Raw genomic sequence first — 9,808 nt, 5'->3', positions numbered from 1 at the left:
CTCAAATGCTGCAGAATCCAGTGTGCTCCCAGACAACCGAGAGGGCTAAGGCAGCTAGGATATTTCTGTGTTCTTTCATAGCTCCTACTTTCCAAATAATTTCAGTTTATTCTAAACTCTTCATGGTCATCAAGTTGTGTGAAATTTTAATTATACCATTTTGCATAAAATTAATATATATTAGATGTCAAAGAAAATAATGCTAGCATCATATCATAGTGTGGGTCTCAGGTAGTTTATTTTTAATAACTTTGACAATTAATATATTACTTTAATGAAACTTTAGCTCATGATACATAAGTCATTTTTTAAAAGGTAATAATCATAGCGCAGTTCATTTCAGAAGCCTAAGGTACTTAGAGGATTCTGCTTGAACCAAATGACCCAATGAAACGCTGGCATATAATGTCTAAATCTTTTCTTTCTTTGCAACTCGTTTCTAAATCCTGAGTTTACCAAAACTCCTGTTCTCCCAGCTACTCTTTTATCTCCACCAACCCTCCAGATTTTAGACTGTCATGGTAGTGGGAAGGAGGTGAATACAAGTAAGAAGAGAGAACTGCAGAGTGGAAAGGCGTGGGGGGGCATGGAGAGTAATGGAGCAGAACACCACACCTACCACTCTCCCTCACAATCCAAACAAATGTTTCGTCTGCCTCCTCAAATCTCCCAAAGCTTACAACCCCAGATGACTGCTCAAATGCCATTTGAAGTGGTAGCCCCAGGCTTTCAGCTCAGAATCCTGTATAATGTGCCTGCAAAGTAAGTGTTCAAAAATAAATTCTCACAATGCAAAAACATCCTACAACAGCAGAAGGCCTACTCAACGTACAAGAACATGCAAACGAGCAGATGTTTTATGTAGGTATTTCGACATTTGACACACTAAAATCTGAAGCCATAAACATTTGAAAGGTACAACACAAATTTAGGTGGCCAACAAAATAAACAGAGAGCGTTATTGCCACTTTCTTTTGCGCTGCCCTCCGGCCCTTGGGCATGGCCAGCTATCTGGTCTCCTGCTTTCTCCTTGTCCTCCATGTTCCCGTGATGCTGAAGGCTGACGCTGTTGTTTCGCAAGTGTGCACCTGTGGCAAAAGGAGGGCTGCATGACCAGCAGTTCTCGCCATCCAGCATATGCAGGAAGGCAGTCCTTTGGTTTATGGCTGTTGTAGCAATTTTCACAGCCTGTTACTGTTTATGGCTTTGGGCTCTTCACCTTGTATGCTACCTGATCCCTTGACTCCAAACAACTGACCTACTTTTCACTTCGGTGATCTGCCGTTGCTGTTTCCTGGCAGTTTGTGGCCAGGCTGCCTCATTTGAAAAACGTACCTCTGTGTATCCTTATAATACCTCTCCTGTGTCTTCAGCAATGTGCTCTGCTTCCATTCCTCAGACAGCTGATACTTGGGTATTCTATTGTCAGAACTGAGACAACTGGTGTGGGTAAGGGGAAGGGAAAGACTTCCCTGACTGCCTAAATGTCTCTCGCAACTTGTCATAAGACTTAAAATTCTTATTAATTGTTAAGGCACTACCAATTTACATCCAAAGTGTTAAAGGTCCCTATAAATGATACATGGAGAAGGTAACCAATAATTTCATAATGGTCACTGTTTATTTAGCATCCACTATGAGTTAGTCACTGTATAAAATTGTCCTTAAAATCCAAAACTCCTGCAAGGTGTTATTATTGCCCCCATTTACAGATGAGGAAACCAAGACTTCCAGAAAGGCTACATAATTTTTTCCAGGATGATATCTAGCAAGTGACAGGGCAAGATTCAAACCTGCAAATGTCTGACCCTAAAGCCCAAGGTCACCACAGTGCACACTGATAATGCAGCCAAGTGGGCTTGGTCAGACATTCACACCTAGCACAGGAGCTGGGGTGCTCAGTAAATGTTTTATGAGGCCGTGAATGAGCACCTTGTTGTGAATTACTTAACCAGATTGGCTTCCAGTTACCTGGCAAGTATACTGAATAAGTGAGACCCTGGGCAAGTTAGCTGTGGTAGAACAAAGAAAAGGTGCAGTCCAGTGCAGAGGGCCCAGCAGCAACAGGTCTGGGTAACACCCATCCGGAGAAGCCAGGGGGAAAAAAATCACAAAATTACTATAATGTGAGAAGGATGGCAGTGAGAATAGAAAGAAACAACCCAGTAAAGATAAGGAAGAACCAAAACAAGTCTGGGCTCATATTGTGGCTCCAAGATGACTCTACTGCTACCAACCCTTCTTTCTCTCTTTTACCATCTCACATTCAACTTTACACAACTAGGCACTCACGGAAATGAGATTAGAACTCGGAGCTTTTCCCATTGGGAAATACAGCCTCCCGTATGCACAGGCCTTACATTCTTAAAAGTGCAATTAACCTCACTTTGAGGCTGTATTTTACCTCACTTTGAGTTGTATTTTTCTCACGATCATTATCCATTATCTCAAATGTATTTCTATTCTCGACCTGTCGAAGAGAAAGATCTGTACATTTTTTGAGGGAGGTAGGAAGGAAAAATTACCTTTGAAAGCAAAAAGAATAAAAGTTAAAGCAGATTAAAGGCTATCATGTGTAAAGCCATGGAAAATGGACCATGGTTTCACTGGAACTGTGCTGTTGTTTTGTGAAAGAATCGTTCAGGAAGAAGCAATAGCCAGTGAGTAAGGGCCTTGAAGTGAGCTTCGAGAGGAAGTGTAATGAACCCTGACAAATGAAATGGATGGATGAGACCCATGTGACTGGCCATAGCAAAGGCTAGAGAGGAAATAAGCTGTGGTGTTGTTTCAGAGGAAGGAAAAAAAAAAAAAGAGTTGAGGATCTTAAGAAGTGAGAAAGAAAACTAGTTCAAAAAGTCTGAATGAAGCACAGCACCCAGCATTGTTGGGAAGGCTGGTAAGAGCATTACTATGAGGGCAAATGGAATGGACCAATTGAGCTACTGAGTCAGGAGACTCCGAGAAGAACCGTTCCATAGTGAGATCAAATGGAATTGGACCGGGGAACCAGAGTGGCAGACTCCACTTCTCCATGAGAAAGCCCGTCCTCATCCTAGGATCAAAGTCAACTGGTTTAGTAAGATGGATCCGAACTGTCCAGTGCCAAGGCTAGTAATAAACTGGGAGGTAAAAATGAGAAGTACATTGAAGAGTCTGGTTAACTCGTGAAACCTTGCCAACCTAATAACTGAATAGCACAAAAGGAAGAATTTGCCATTTTTCTCACTGGCATTGATACCCTTCCCTTTCCTCTTACTGTAGTTAACCCAAAGTGCATATTACTTGTATTAAAATATGCTGCACTGCTGTGAGTTAAGAGAAACAAAAGGTGGTACAAGTCTCCATGCTCCTGAGGATTCCATGATCCCATTTCACTCAATTAATTCTTCAACAAGCTTGATTCTCCACTGACAACAGGTCAAACATAATTGACATGAAACACCAGAGAGAAATTGTTTCAAAGAGTTTTCTTTTTTAGCTGTCTCTGAGAACTCATTTAAGAGAGAACAAATAAAACAATATCCAATCTGAGGTTGTAGGTAACAAAGAATGAGGCACAAACCAAGATTGTAAATTCGGAGAGGGAGTATTGATATCTGTTCACAACACTATTTGGCAAAGCTAGTCAACAAGTAGACTCCTAAATAGTTTTTTAAGATGGTGAAGACATTTTGAATTCCTATATAACACTGGGTTGAATCAATATTTAGGAAAATGTTGAAATTCAAAAAAGACATGTCTTAAAATGTTTCAATTGCTATAGAAATGAGTTTCATTAAAGTTAAAAAAAAATTTAAAGACTAGAGAAATATTTACATATTTTGAAAGATCTCCAGTTTTTCTAAATCTGATAATGACTATTTATTTGCTTTTGTACAAAGGAATATTTTTAGATGTAGGCTGATTTGCTTCCTTTATTTAGCAAAGTTATAAAAAAAATTGCCATTATTTTGTTACATGCAAGGAACATAGAATATCAACTAGCTGTAATTCTACCTATAAAATTGTGTCCCTTCCTGTCTAAATTCTCACTGATTGCTGTCCAAAATCCAGGAAACAAATGGGTTTGGATAACACATCTCTCATTTTATAAACCTGCTATCCAAGTTCTCTATGACATAAAGAGCTATATAGTAAGGAATACTTATACATAACAGTTTCGGTGAAGCAAAATGTCTCACTTATGAAATACATTTGGCTGCTAGGAACAGACTGGAAATAACAGTGGCTTAGATAGGATGGAAGTATTTTTCCCAAATATGATGGAAGTCTGCAGGTAGGCAGCCAGGTCTGAAATGGGAGCCACAGTCAACATGGATCCAGGTGCCTTTCTGTCTTTCTTTTCCGTGTACCTGATCTGTGGCTTTTATCATCAAGGTTGTCTCAGGTCCAAGACAGCAGCTACAACTCCACTCATCACATCTTTATTCTAGTAGGAAACAGAAAGCAGTAGGAAATAAAAAAGGGTCCTCACCAGCTACCTAGCCATGTTCTAAGGAGCCTTTCAAGAAGACTCACCCAACAATTTTTCCATCTCATTGGCCAGAACTTTATCTCATGGCCACACTCAGCTGCAAGGGAGGTACAAATGCAAACCTTTATCTGGGCACCTTGCCACACCAAATAAAATCTGAGTTTTCTTGTTAAGGAGTAAGACTATTGTGTAGTACCTGTCAGTCTCACCAAAAGCTATTATTAAAGCATTAAAAATACATATTATCCAATGCAATTATTTGAATGACTTATGAATGATAACTTTTGTGGGATTCATTGTACTACTGTTCCCATCATTAACATATGCAGTGTAAGAGTTAACTCTCTGACACATGCCTAAATAAAGGAGGTTAGCCTACCCCTAAAAAACATAATAGATACATTGAAGCTTTGGTATAGTCTTTCTAATGGAGCAACAATGCTTAGGTAAAGGTTAATCCAATTTGGATCCGGACCAAGAGACTAGTTTTCAGGCATCTCCAAAGGGTAGTTTAGGATGGTGTGACTGGGGCTTTAACTCTCCCATAATCTCACTCAACTCCAGCCCCACCCCCAATTATTTGATATAAATCATTTTCTCAACTTTATTTCACACACACACACACATACACACACACACACACACACACACACACACACACACTCCTACCTGTAGGCTCAGTTTCACAGTCCCCCTTGCACTGATTTCCAACCAGATTGCAGATTCCAGCCCTAAATTTCTCTAATGTGGCAACACTGGAGTTGCCTCTGTTGTGACTACAAAAATACTTAAAGGACACAGAAGGTTGCCCCCCTTTTCTGTGCATGCTAATTCAGTGTTAGAGGAGCTTTTTAGGTGTTAATTAGCATCACTAGAAAAGACAGAAAAACAGGGTAAGAGAGAGAACCCGTTTTCAAAGTGGTTTGCAAATATTCCCATTAGCCATTTAAACTATCCTACCCACATGAAGACATTAGAGATAATGAGAATGAGATTCAAGATGCTGTTGCTAAGGCACTTATTCAAACCAGGGTGAAAATCCCACTATAAATAATACATTAAAAAGCCGGTTGCTTTGTGCTTTCCTACACTATAATTCCAATAAGCATCCTTATCATTATCAGCAACCCTTTTGAACCAAAGTGTTCCCTGTTTCTTTCATTAGAAAGTATGTATCACTTGTTAAGATTACCAGCCCAGATTTCTCTTAGGGTAGGTAATAAAGAAATATTATTTGCTTGACTGATCTTTAATCCAAAGTCATTGTTCTGTTTCCTAGGTGACTCATTCAAGCACCACAGAGCCTGACAGAAATGAAAGAATCTTCTGTGATATATTCTATTGTGTTAAAAGTTTTAGCAATTTTTCCAGGTGTTCATTACAGATTGTTGGAGGTTATAATTACAGGTATACACAAAGTTATTTAATGCTTGATCCTCATTTTTATATAACCAAGAGTGATTTTCTTATTTGATGCTTTATAATTCTAAGCAAATGTTAAAGAAGACATAGCAGTTAATAATGATATTTTAAGAAACCAATTTTGGATCATTGCTTTTGATGTTTGAAAATTCAGTCTAAATTTATTTGCTCTGTGTTGAATGTCATATTACTTTGACATACAGTATGTTTCATAAGGTAAGTTTCAGGCAGACTGTATTGTGTTGGACTTAATTCTAGCTGGCAGATATAAAACCTAACATACACTGAGCACCTAATATGTGTCAAAGCTTTAGAAATTCATATCTCACTTGATTTCCATGAGAACCATGAGATATTCATATTAGCATAAGAGAAAACTGAGGCTCAGAGAGGTTAAAAAATTTTGTTCATGGGGAGAGATCCAAGATTGCAGAGTAGATAAACACTGTGCCTGTGTTCTTCCATGAACACATTAAAATTACAACTAAATTACAGATAAATCAACCTGGAGAACCATCTGAAGTCTAGCCAAACAGAAGTCCTATAACTGAAAATATAAAGAAGCCATGCCTTTAGAGATAAGAGACTGGTATAAGGGCTGGAGACACGGAGTGGGCCCCACACCTGCATGTGGAGGTTAAGAAGCAGGAGGGTTATCTTGGCCACCTTGGTTCCCACTGGAGGAGCAAGGGACCCCAGCCCCTGACACCAGGCTCCCCAGCCCCGGGTACTAGTGCCAAGAAGAGGAGCCCCCGCAACAACTGGCTATGAAAAACAGTGGGGATTCTGACCATTCAGGTGAACTGGAAAGCAGCGGAAAACTCAGACGTCCTCTGAATCAGCCTATGCACAGACTCACTCACCCACAGGCCTTCACCTTGGGCTCCAGTGGAGGGACAGTGACTGGGGGGGAGGGGGGCTTGGAGACATACGGGGCACAGACTGAGGTGTGTGGCTTCTGGGGAGGGGGCGATTGGAGGACAGGCAGCATTTTCCTGGGGAGGGGTCCACTTTCCTATCACCAAGAGGCTGGCACCATCTGTCGTGCAGGAGACCCTGCTCGCTGCGCCATTTGTCGTGCGGGGTGGCCTTGGGGGTCTCTGCTCCCGCTCCCCACATAAGAACGCAGGATATGGTGAGGCCAAAAAGGAATACCCACGGAGCCATAGGTAGGGGAGTCATACCACTATATTCTCTCTGGCGGCACTATACTCTCACTGGAGGCTGGATCCACACTGTCCGCAAACTGCCATCCACACTTGCCAGCCCAGCCGCCATCTTCTTGCTAGCCCCATTCTCTCTCTTTCTGCTAGCGTAGCCACAGCAGTTATATTAGTGGCCAATGGCTCACTGGTTACAGCTGACGGCCAACTAGCCACAGCTGATGGCCATCCAATCACATTGATGGCCATTTACTACCTGAGCCAGCACCTATCTATGTGAGGCCGAGAGCCTGGAAACTACTTTCTGGGGCTCTGCCCCCACACCATCTTTCCTCTGTTGAGCCTGCCCCCTCAGGCCAAATCTGAATCTTATTGTCCTGGTGAGCTCCACCCTGCTGACTCACTGGGATCCCACCCCACCCAACTTTCGAACCACTAGAGGCACTTTCTCCACAAACAGCCAGCCCCACCCACATTACCCTTTTTCTTGGAAAACTATCAGAATCCATGGGCCCCAGGTGGGCAGCAACTGGCCTCAGTATGCTCTGAGACTTTTGCTGAGTTGCTCTAGGCTCAGCACCGGCACCAAACCAGAATTTACATTAACCTCATGACCACAATTCTTCCCATTCTAGTGACTCCCTGAGACCCTGCCTCACCCAACTCATGTACAGCATGAGGTGTTAGCAGTGGCTGAACCTTAAGGGAGCCAACAGGTGGCAGCAGGCCTTGGGCTTTCCTGGCTTTTTGCAGAGCTACCCTAGACACGGTACTGGTGGCAGCCATCCTCAGTTCGCAGCGTGGCTTCTCCCATGCACCTCCAGGTCCAGCACAGGCAGCGAACAACTGCAGATCACTAGCTCTTACCAGGTAGCCCCGGGCCAGTCACAGGAAGTGGGTGACCTGGGCCTGCATTGGAGCCCCTCCCTCCTAAGAGGCCCTAGAACCAACATACTTGGAGGTTGGCTTCAGACCACAGCAGAGCACCACACAAATAGCCCCACTAATGGTACATTTGAAGGGTGGTCTCAACAGATAACCACAGCCTGCTGGGCCAAATCCCACCCAGTGGGTAAGCCTCCCAAACTGCAGCCCATAAGCTGTGGACGTGGCCAAACCCCACAATCAGTCAGCTTCAGGGTCAATCCCACCCACTGGCATGCCAAGAGCAATCAAAGCTTAACTATAAAAGGAGGGCACAGACAACCCACACAAGGGGTACTCCTGGAGCATCCTGCTCAGGTGACCAGGGAGACTGCCACTGGGGCCCATAGCACACCTACTACATGAGGCCACCTGGCCAAGACTAGGAGACATAGCAGATCTACCTAATACATACACAGAGGCAGCCAAATGAAACAAAGAAATGCGTCCCAAAAGAAAGAATAGGAGAAAACTCCAGAGGGGGAAAAAAACCAAACTCAACAAAATGGAGACAAGCAACCTACCAGAGAGAGTTCAAAACAATGGTTTTAAGATACTCAAGGAACTTTGTGAGAACTTCAACAAAGAGATAACAAACATAAAAAAGGACATAGAAACCATAAAAAAGAACCCGTCAGAAGTGAAGAATATAATAATTGAAATGAAAATACACTAGAAGGAATCCCCAGCAGGCTAGGTGAAGCAGAAGAATGAATCAGCAATTTGAAAGACAAGGTAGCATAAAACACCCAATTGGAACAGCAATAAAGAAAAAAGAATTAAAAAAAAAAAAAAGTGAGGATAGTTTAAGAGACCTATGAGGCAACATCAAGTGTAACAACATTCTCATCATAGGAGTACCAGAAGAAGAGAGAAAGCAAGGGGTTGAGAACCTATTTGAAGAATTCATGACTGAAAACTTTCCTAACCTGGCAAAGGAGATAGACATACAAGTCCAGGAAGCTCAGAGAATCCCAGACAGGATGAACCCAAACAGCCTCACACCTAGACACATTATAATTAAAATGGCAAAGGTTAAAGAAAAAGAGAGAATCCTAAAAGCAGCGAGAGAAAGGCAACTAGTAACTTACAAGGGACCTCCCATAAGATTGTGAGCTGATTTCTCAACAGACACTTTGCAGGGCAGAAGGGATTGGCACAAAATATTCAATGTGATGAAAAGCAAGGACCTTACAACCAAGACAACTCTACCCAGAAAGGCTACCATTTAAAATTGAAGGATAGGTAAAGAGCTTCCCAGACAAGAAAAAGGTAAAGAGTTTCAGGAGTTCATCACCACCAAACCCGTATTACAAGGAATGTTAGAGGGACTTCTTTAAAATGGTGGGAAAAAATCAAAATTATGAATAACAAAATGGCAATAGCTACATATTTATTAACAGTTACTTTCAATGTAAATGGATTAAATGCTCCAATCAAAAGACATAGGAGGGATGAATGGATAAGAAAACAAAACCCTTACATATGCTGCCTACAAGAGACTCACTTCAGATTCAAGGACACACACAGACAGAAAATAAAGGAATGGAAAAAAGATATTTCATGAAAAGAAAATGGGAAAAAAACAAAACACACAATACAAAAACACTGGGGTAGCAATACTTATACCAGACAAAGTAGACTTTAAAACAAAGGCTATAACAAGAGACAAAGAAGGACCCAGTAATCCCACTTCTGGATTAAATAAAGGAATGGAAAATAAGATATTTCATGAAATGGAAATGGAAAACAAACAAACAAACAAATAAACACAAAAAATAAAAACGCTGGGGTAGCAATACTTATATCAGACAAAATAGACTTT

At 41.7% G+C, this 9,808-nt stretch overlaps 1 long non-coding RNA gene across 1 annotated transcript in view; it reads right to left on the bottom strand.

Moving 5' to 3' along the window:
• Nucleotides 1-221: 221 nt before the first annotated feature.
• The window catches only part of LOC141570110 (uncharacterized), a 17,396-nt gene continuing 7,809 nt past the window's right edge, over nt 222-9,808 (bottom strand). Inside the window, exons 2-3 of the long non-coding RNA XR_012494006.2 lie at nt 4,519-4,634; nt 222-4,429 (exon numbers count right to left, since the gene is read on the bottom strand). This is a non-coding gene — a long non-coding RNA (uncharacterized LOC141570110). The remainder of the gene's footprint in view (nt 4,430-4,518; nt 4,635-9,808) is intronic.

Source organism: Rhinolophus sinicus, chromosome 1 (assembly GCF_057876585.1).
Source record: "Rhinolophus sinicus isolate RSI-liver-muscle chromosome 1, RSI-T2T, whole genome shotgun sequence".
NCBI classification, from domain to species: Eukaryota; Metazoa; Chordata; class Mammalia; order Chiroptera; family Rhinolophidae; genus Rhinolophus; species Rhinolophus sinicus.
This window is presented reverse-complemented; position numbering and strand designations above follow the sequence as displayed.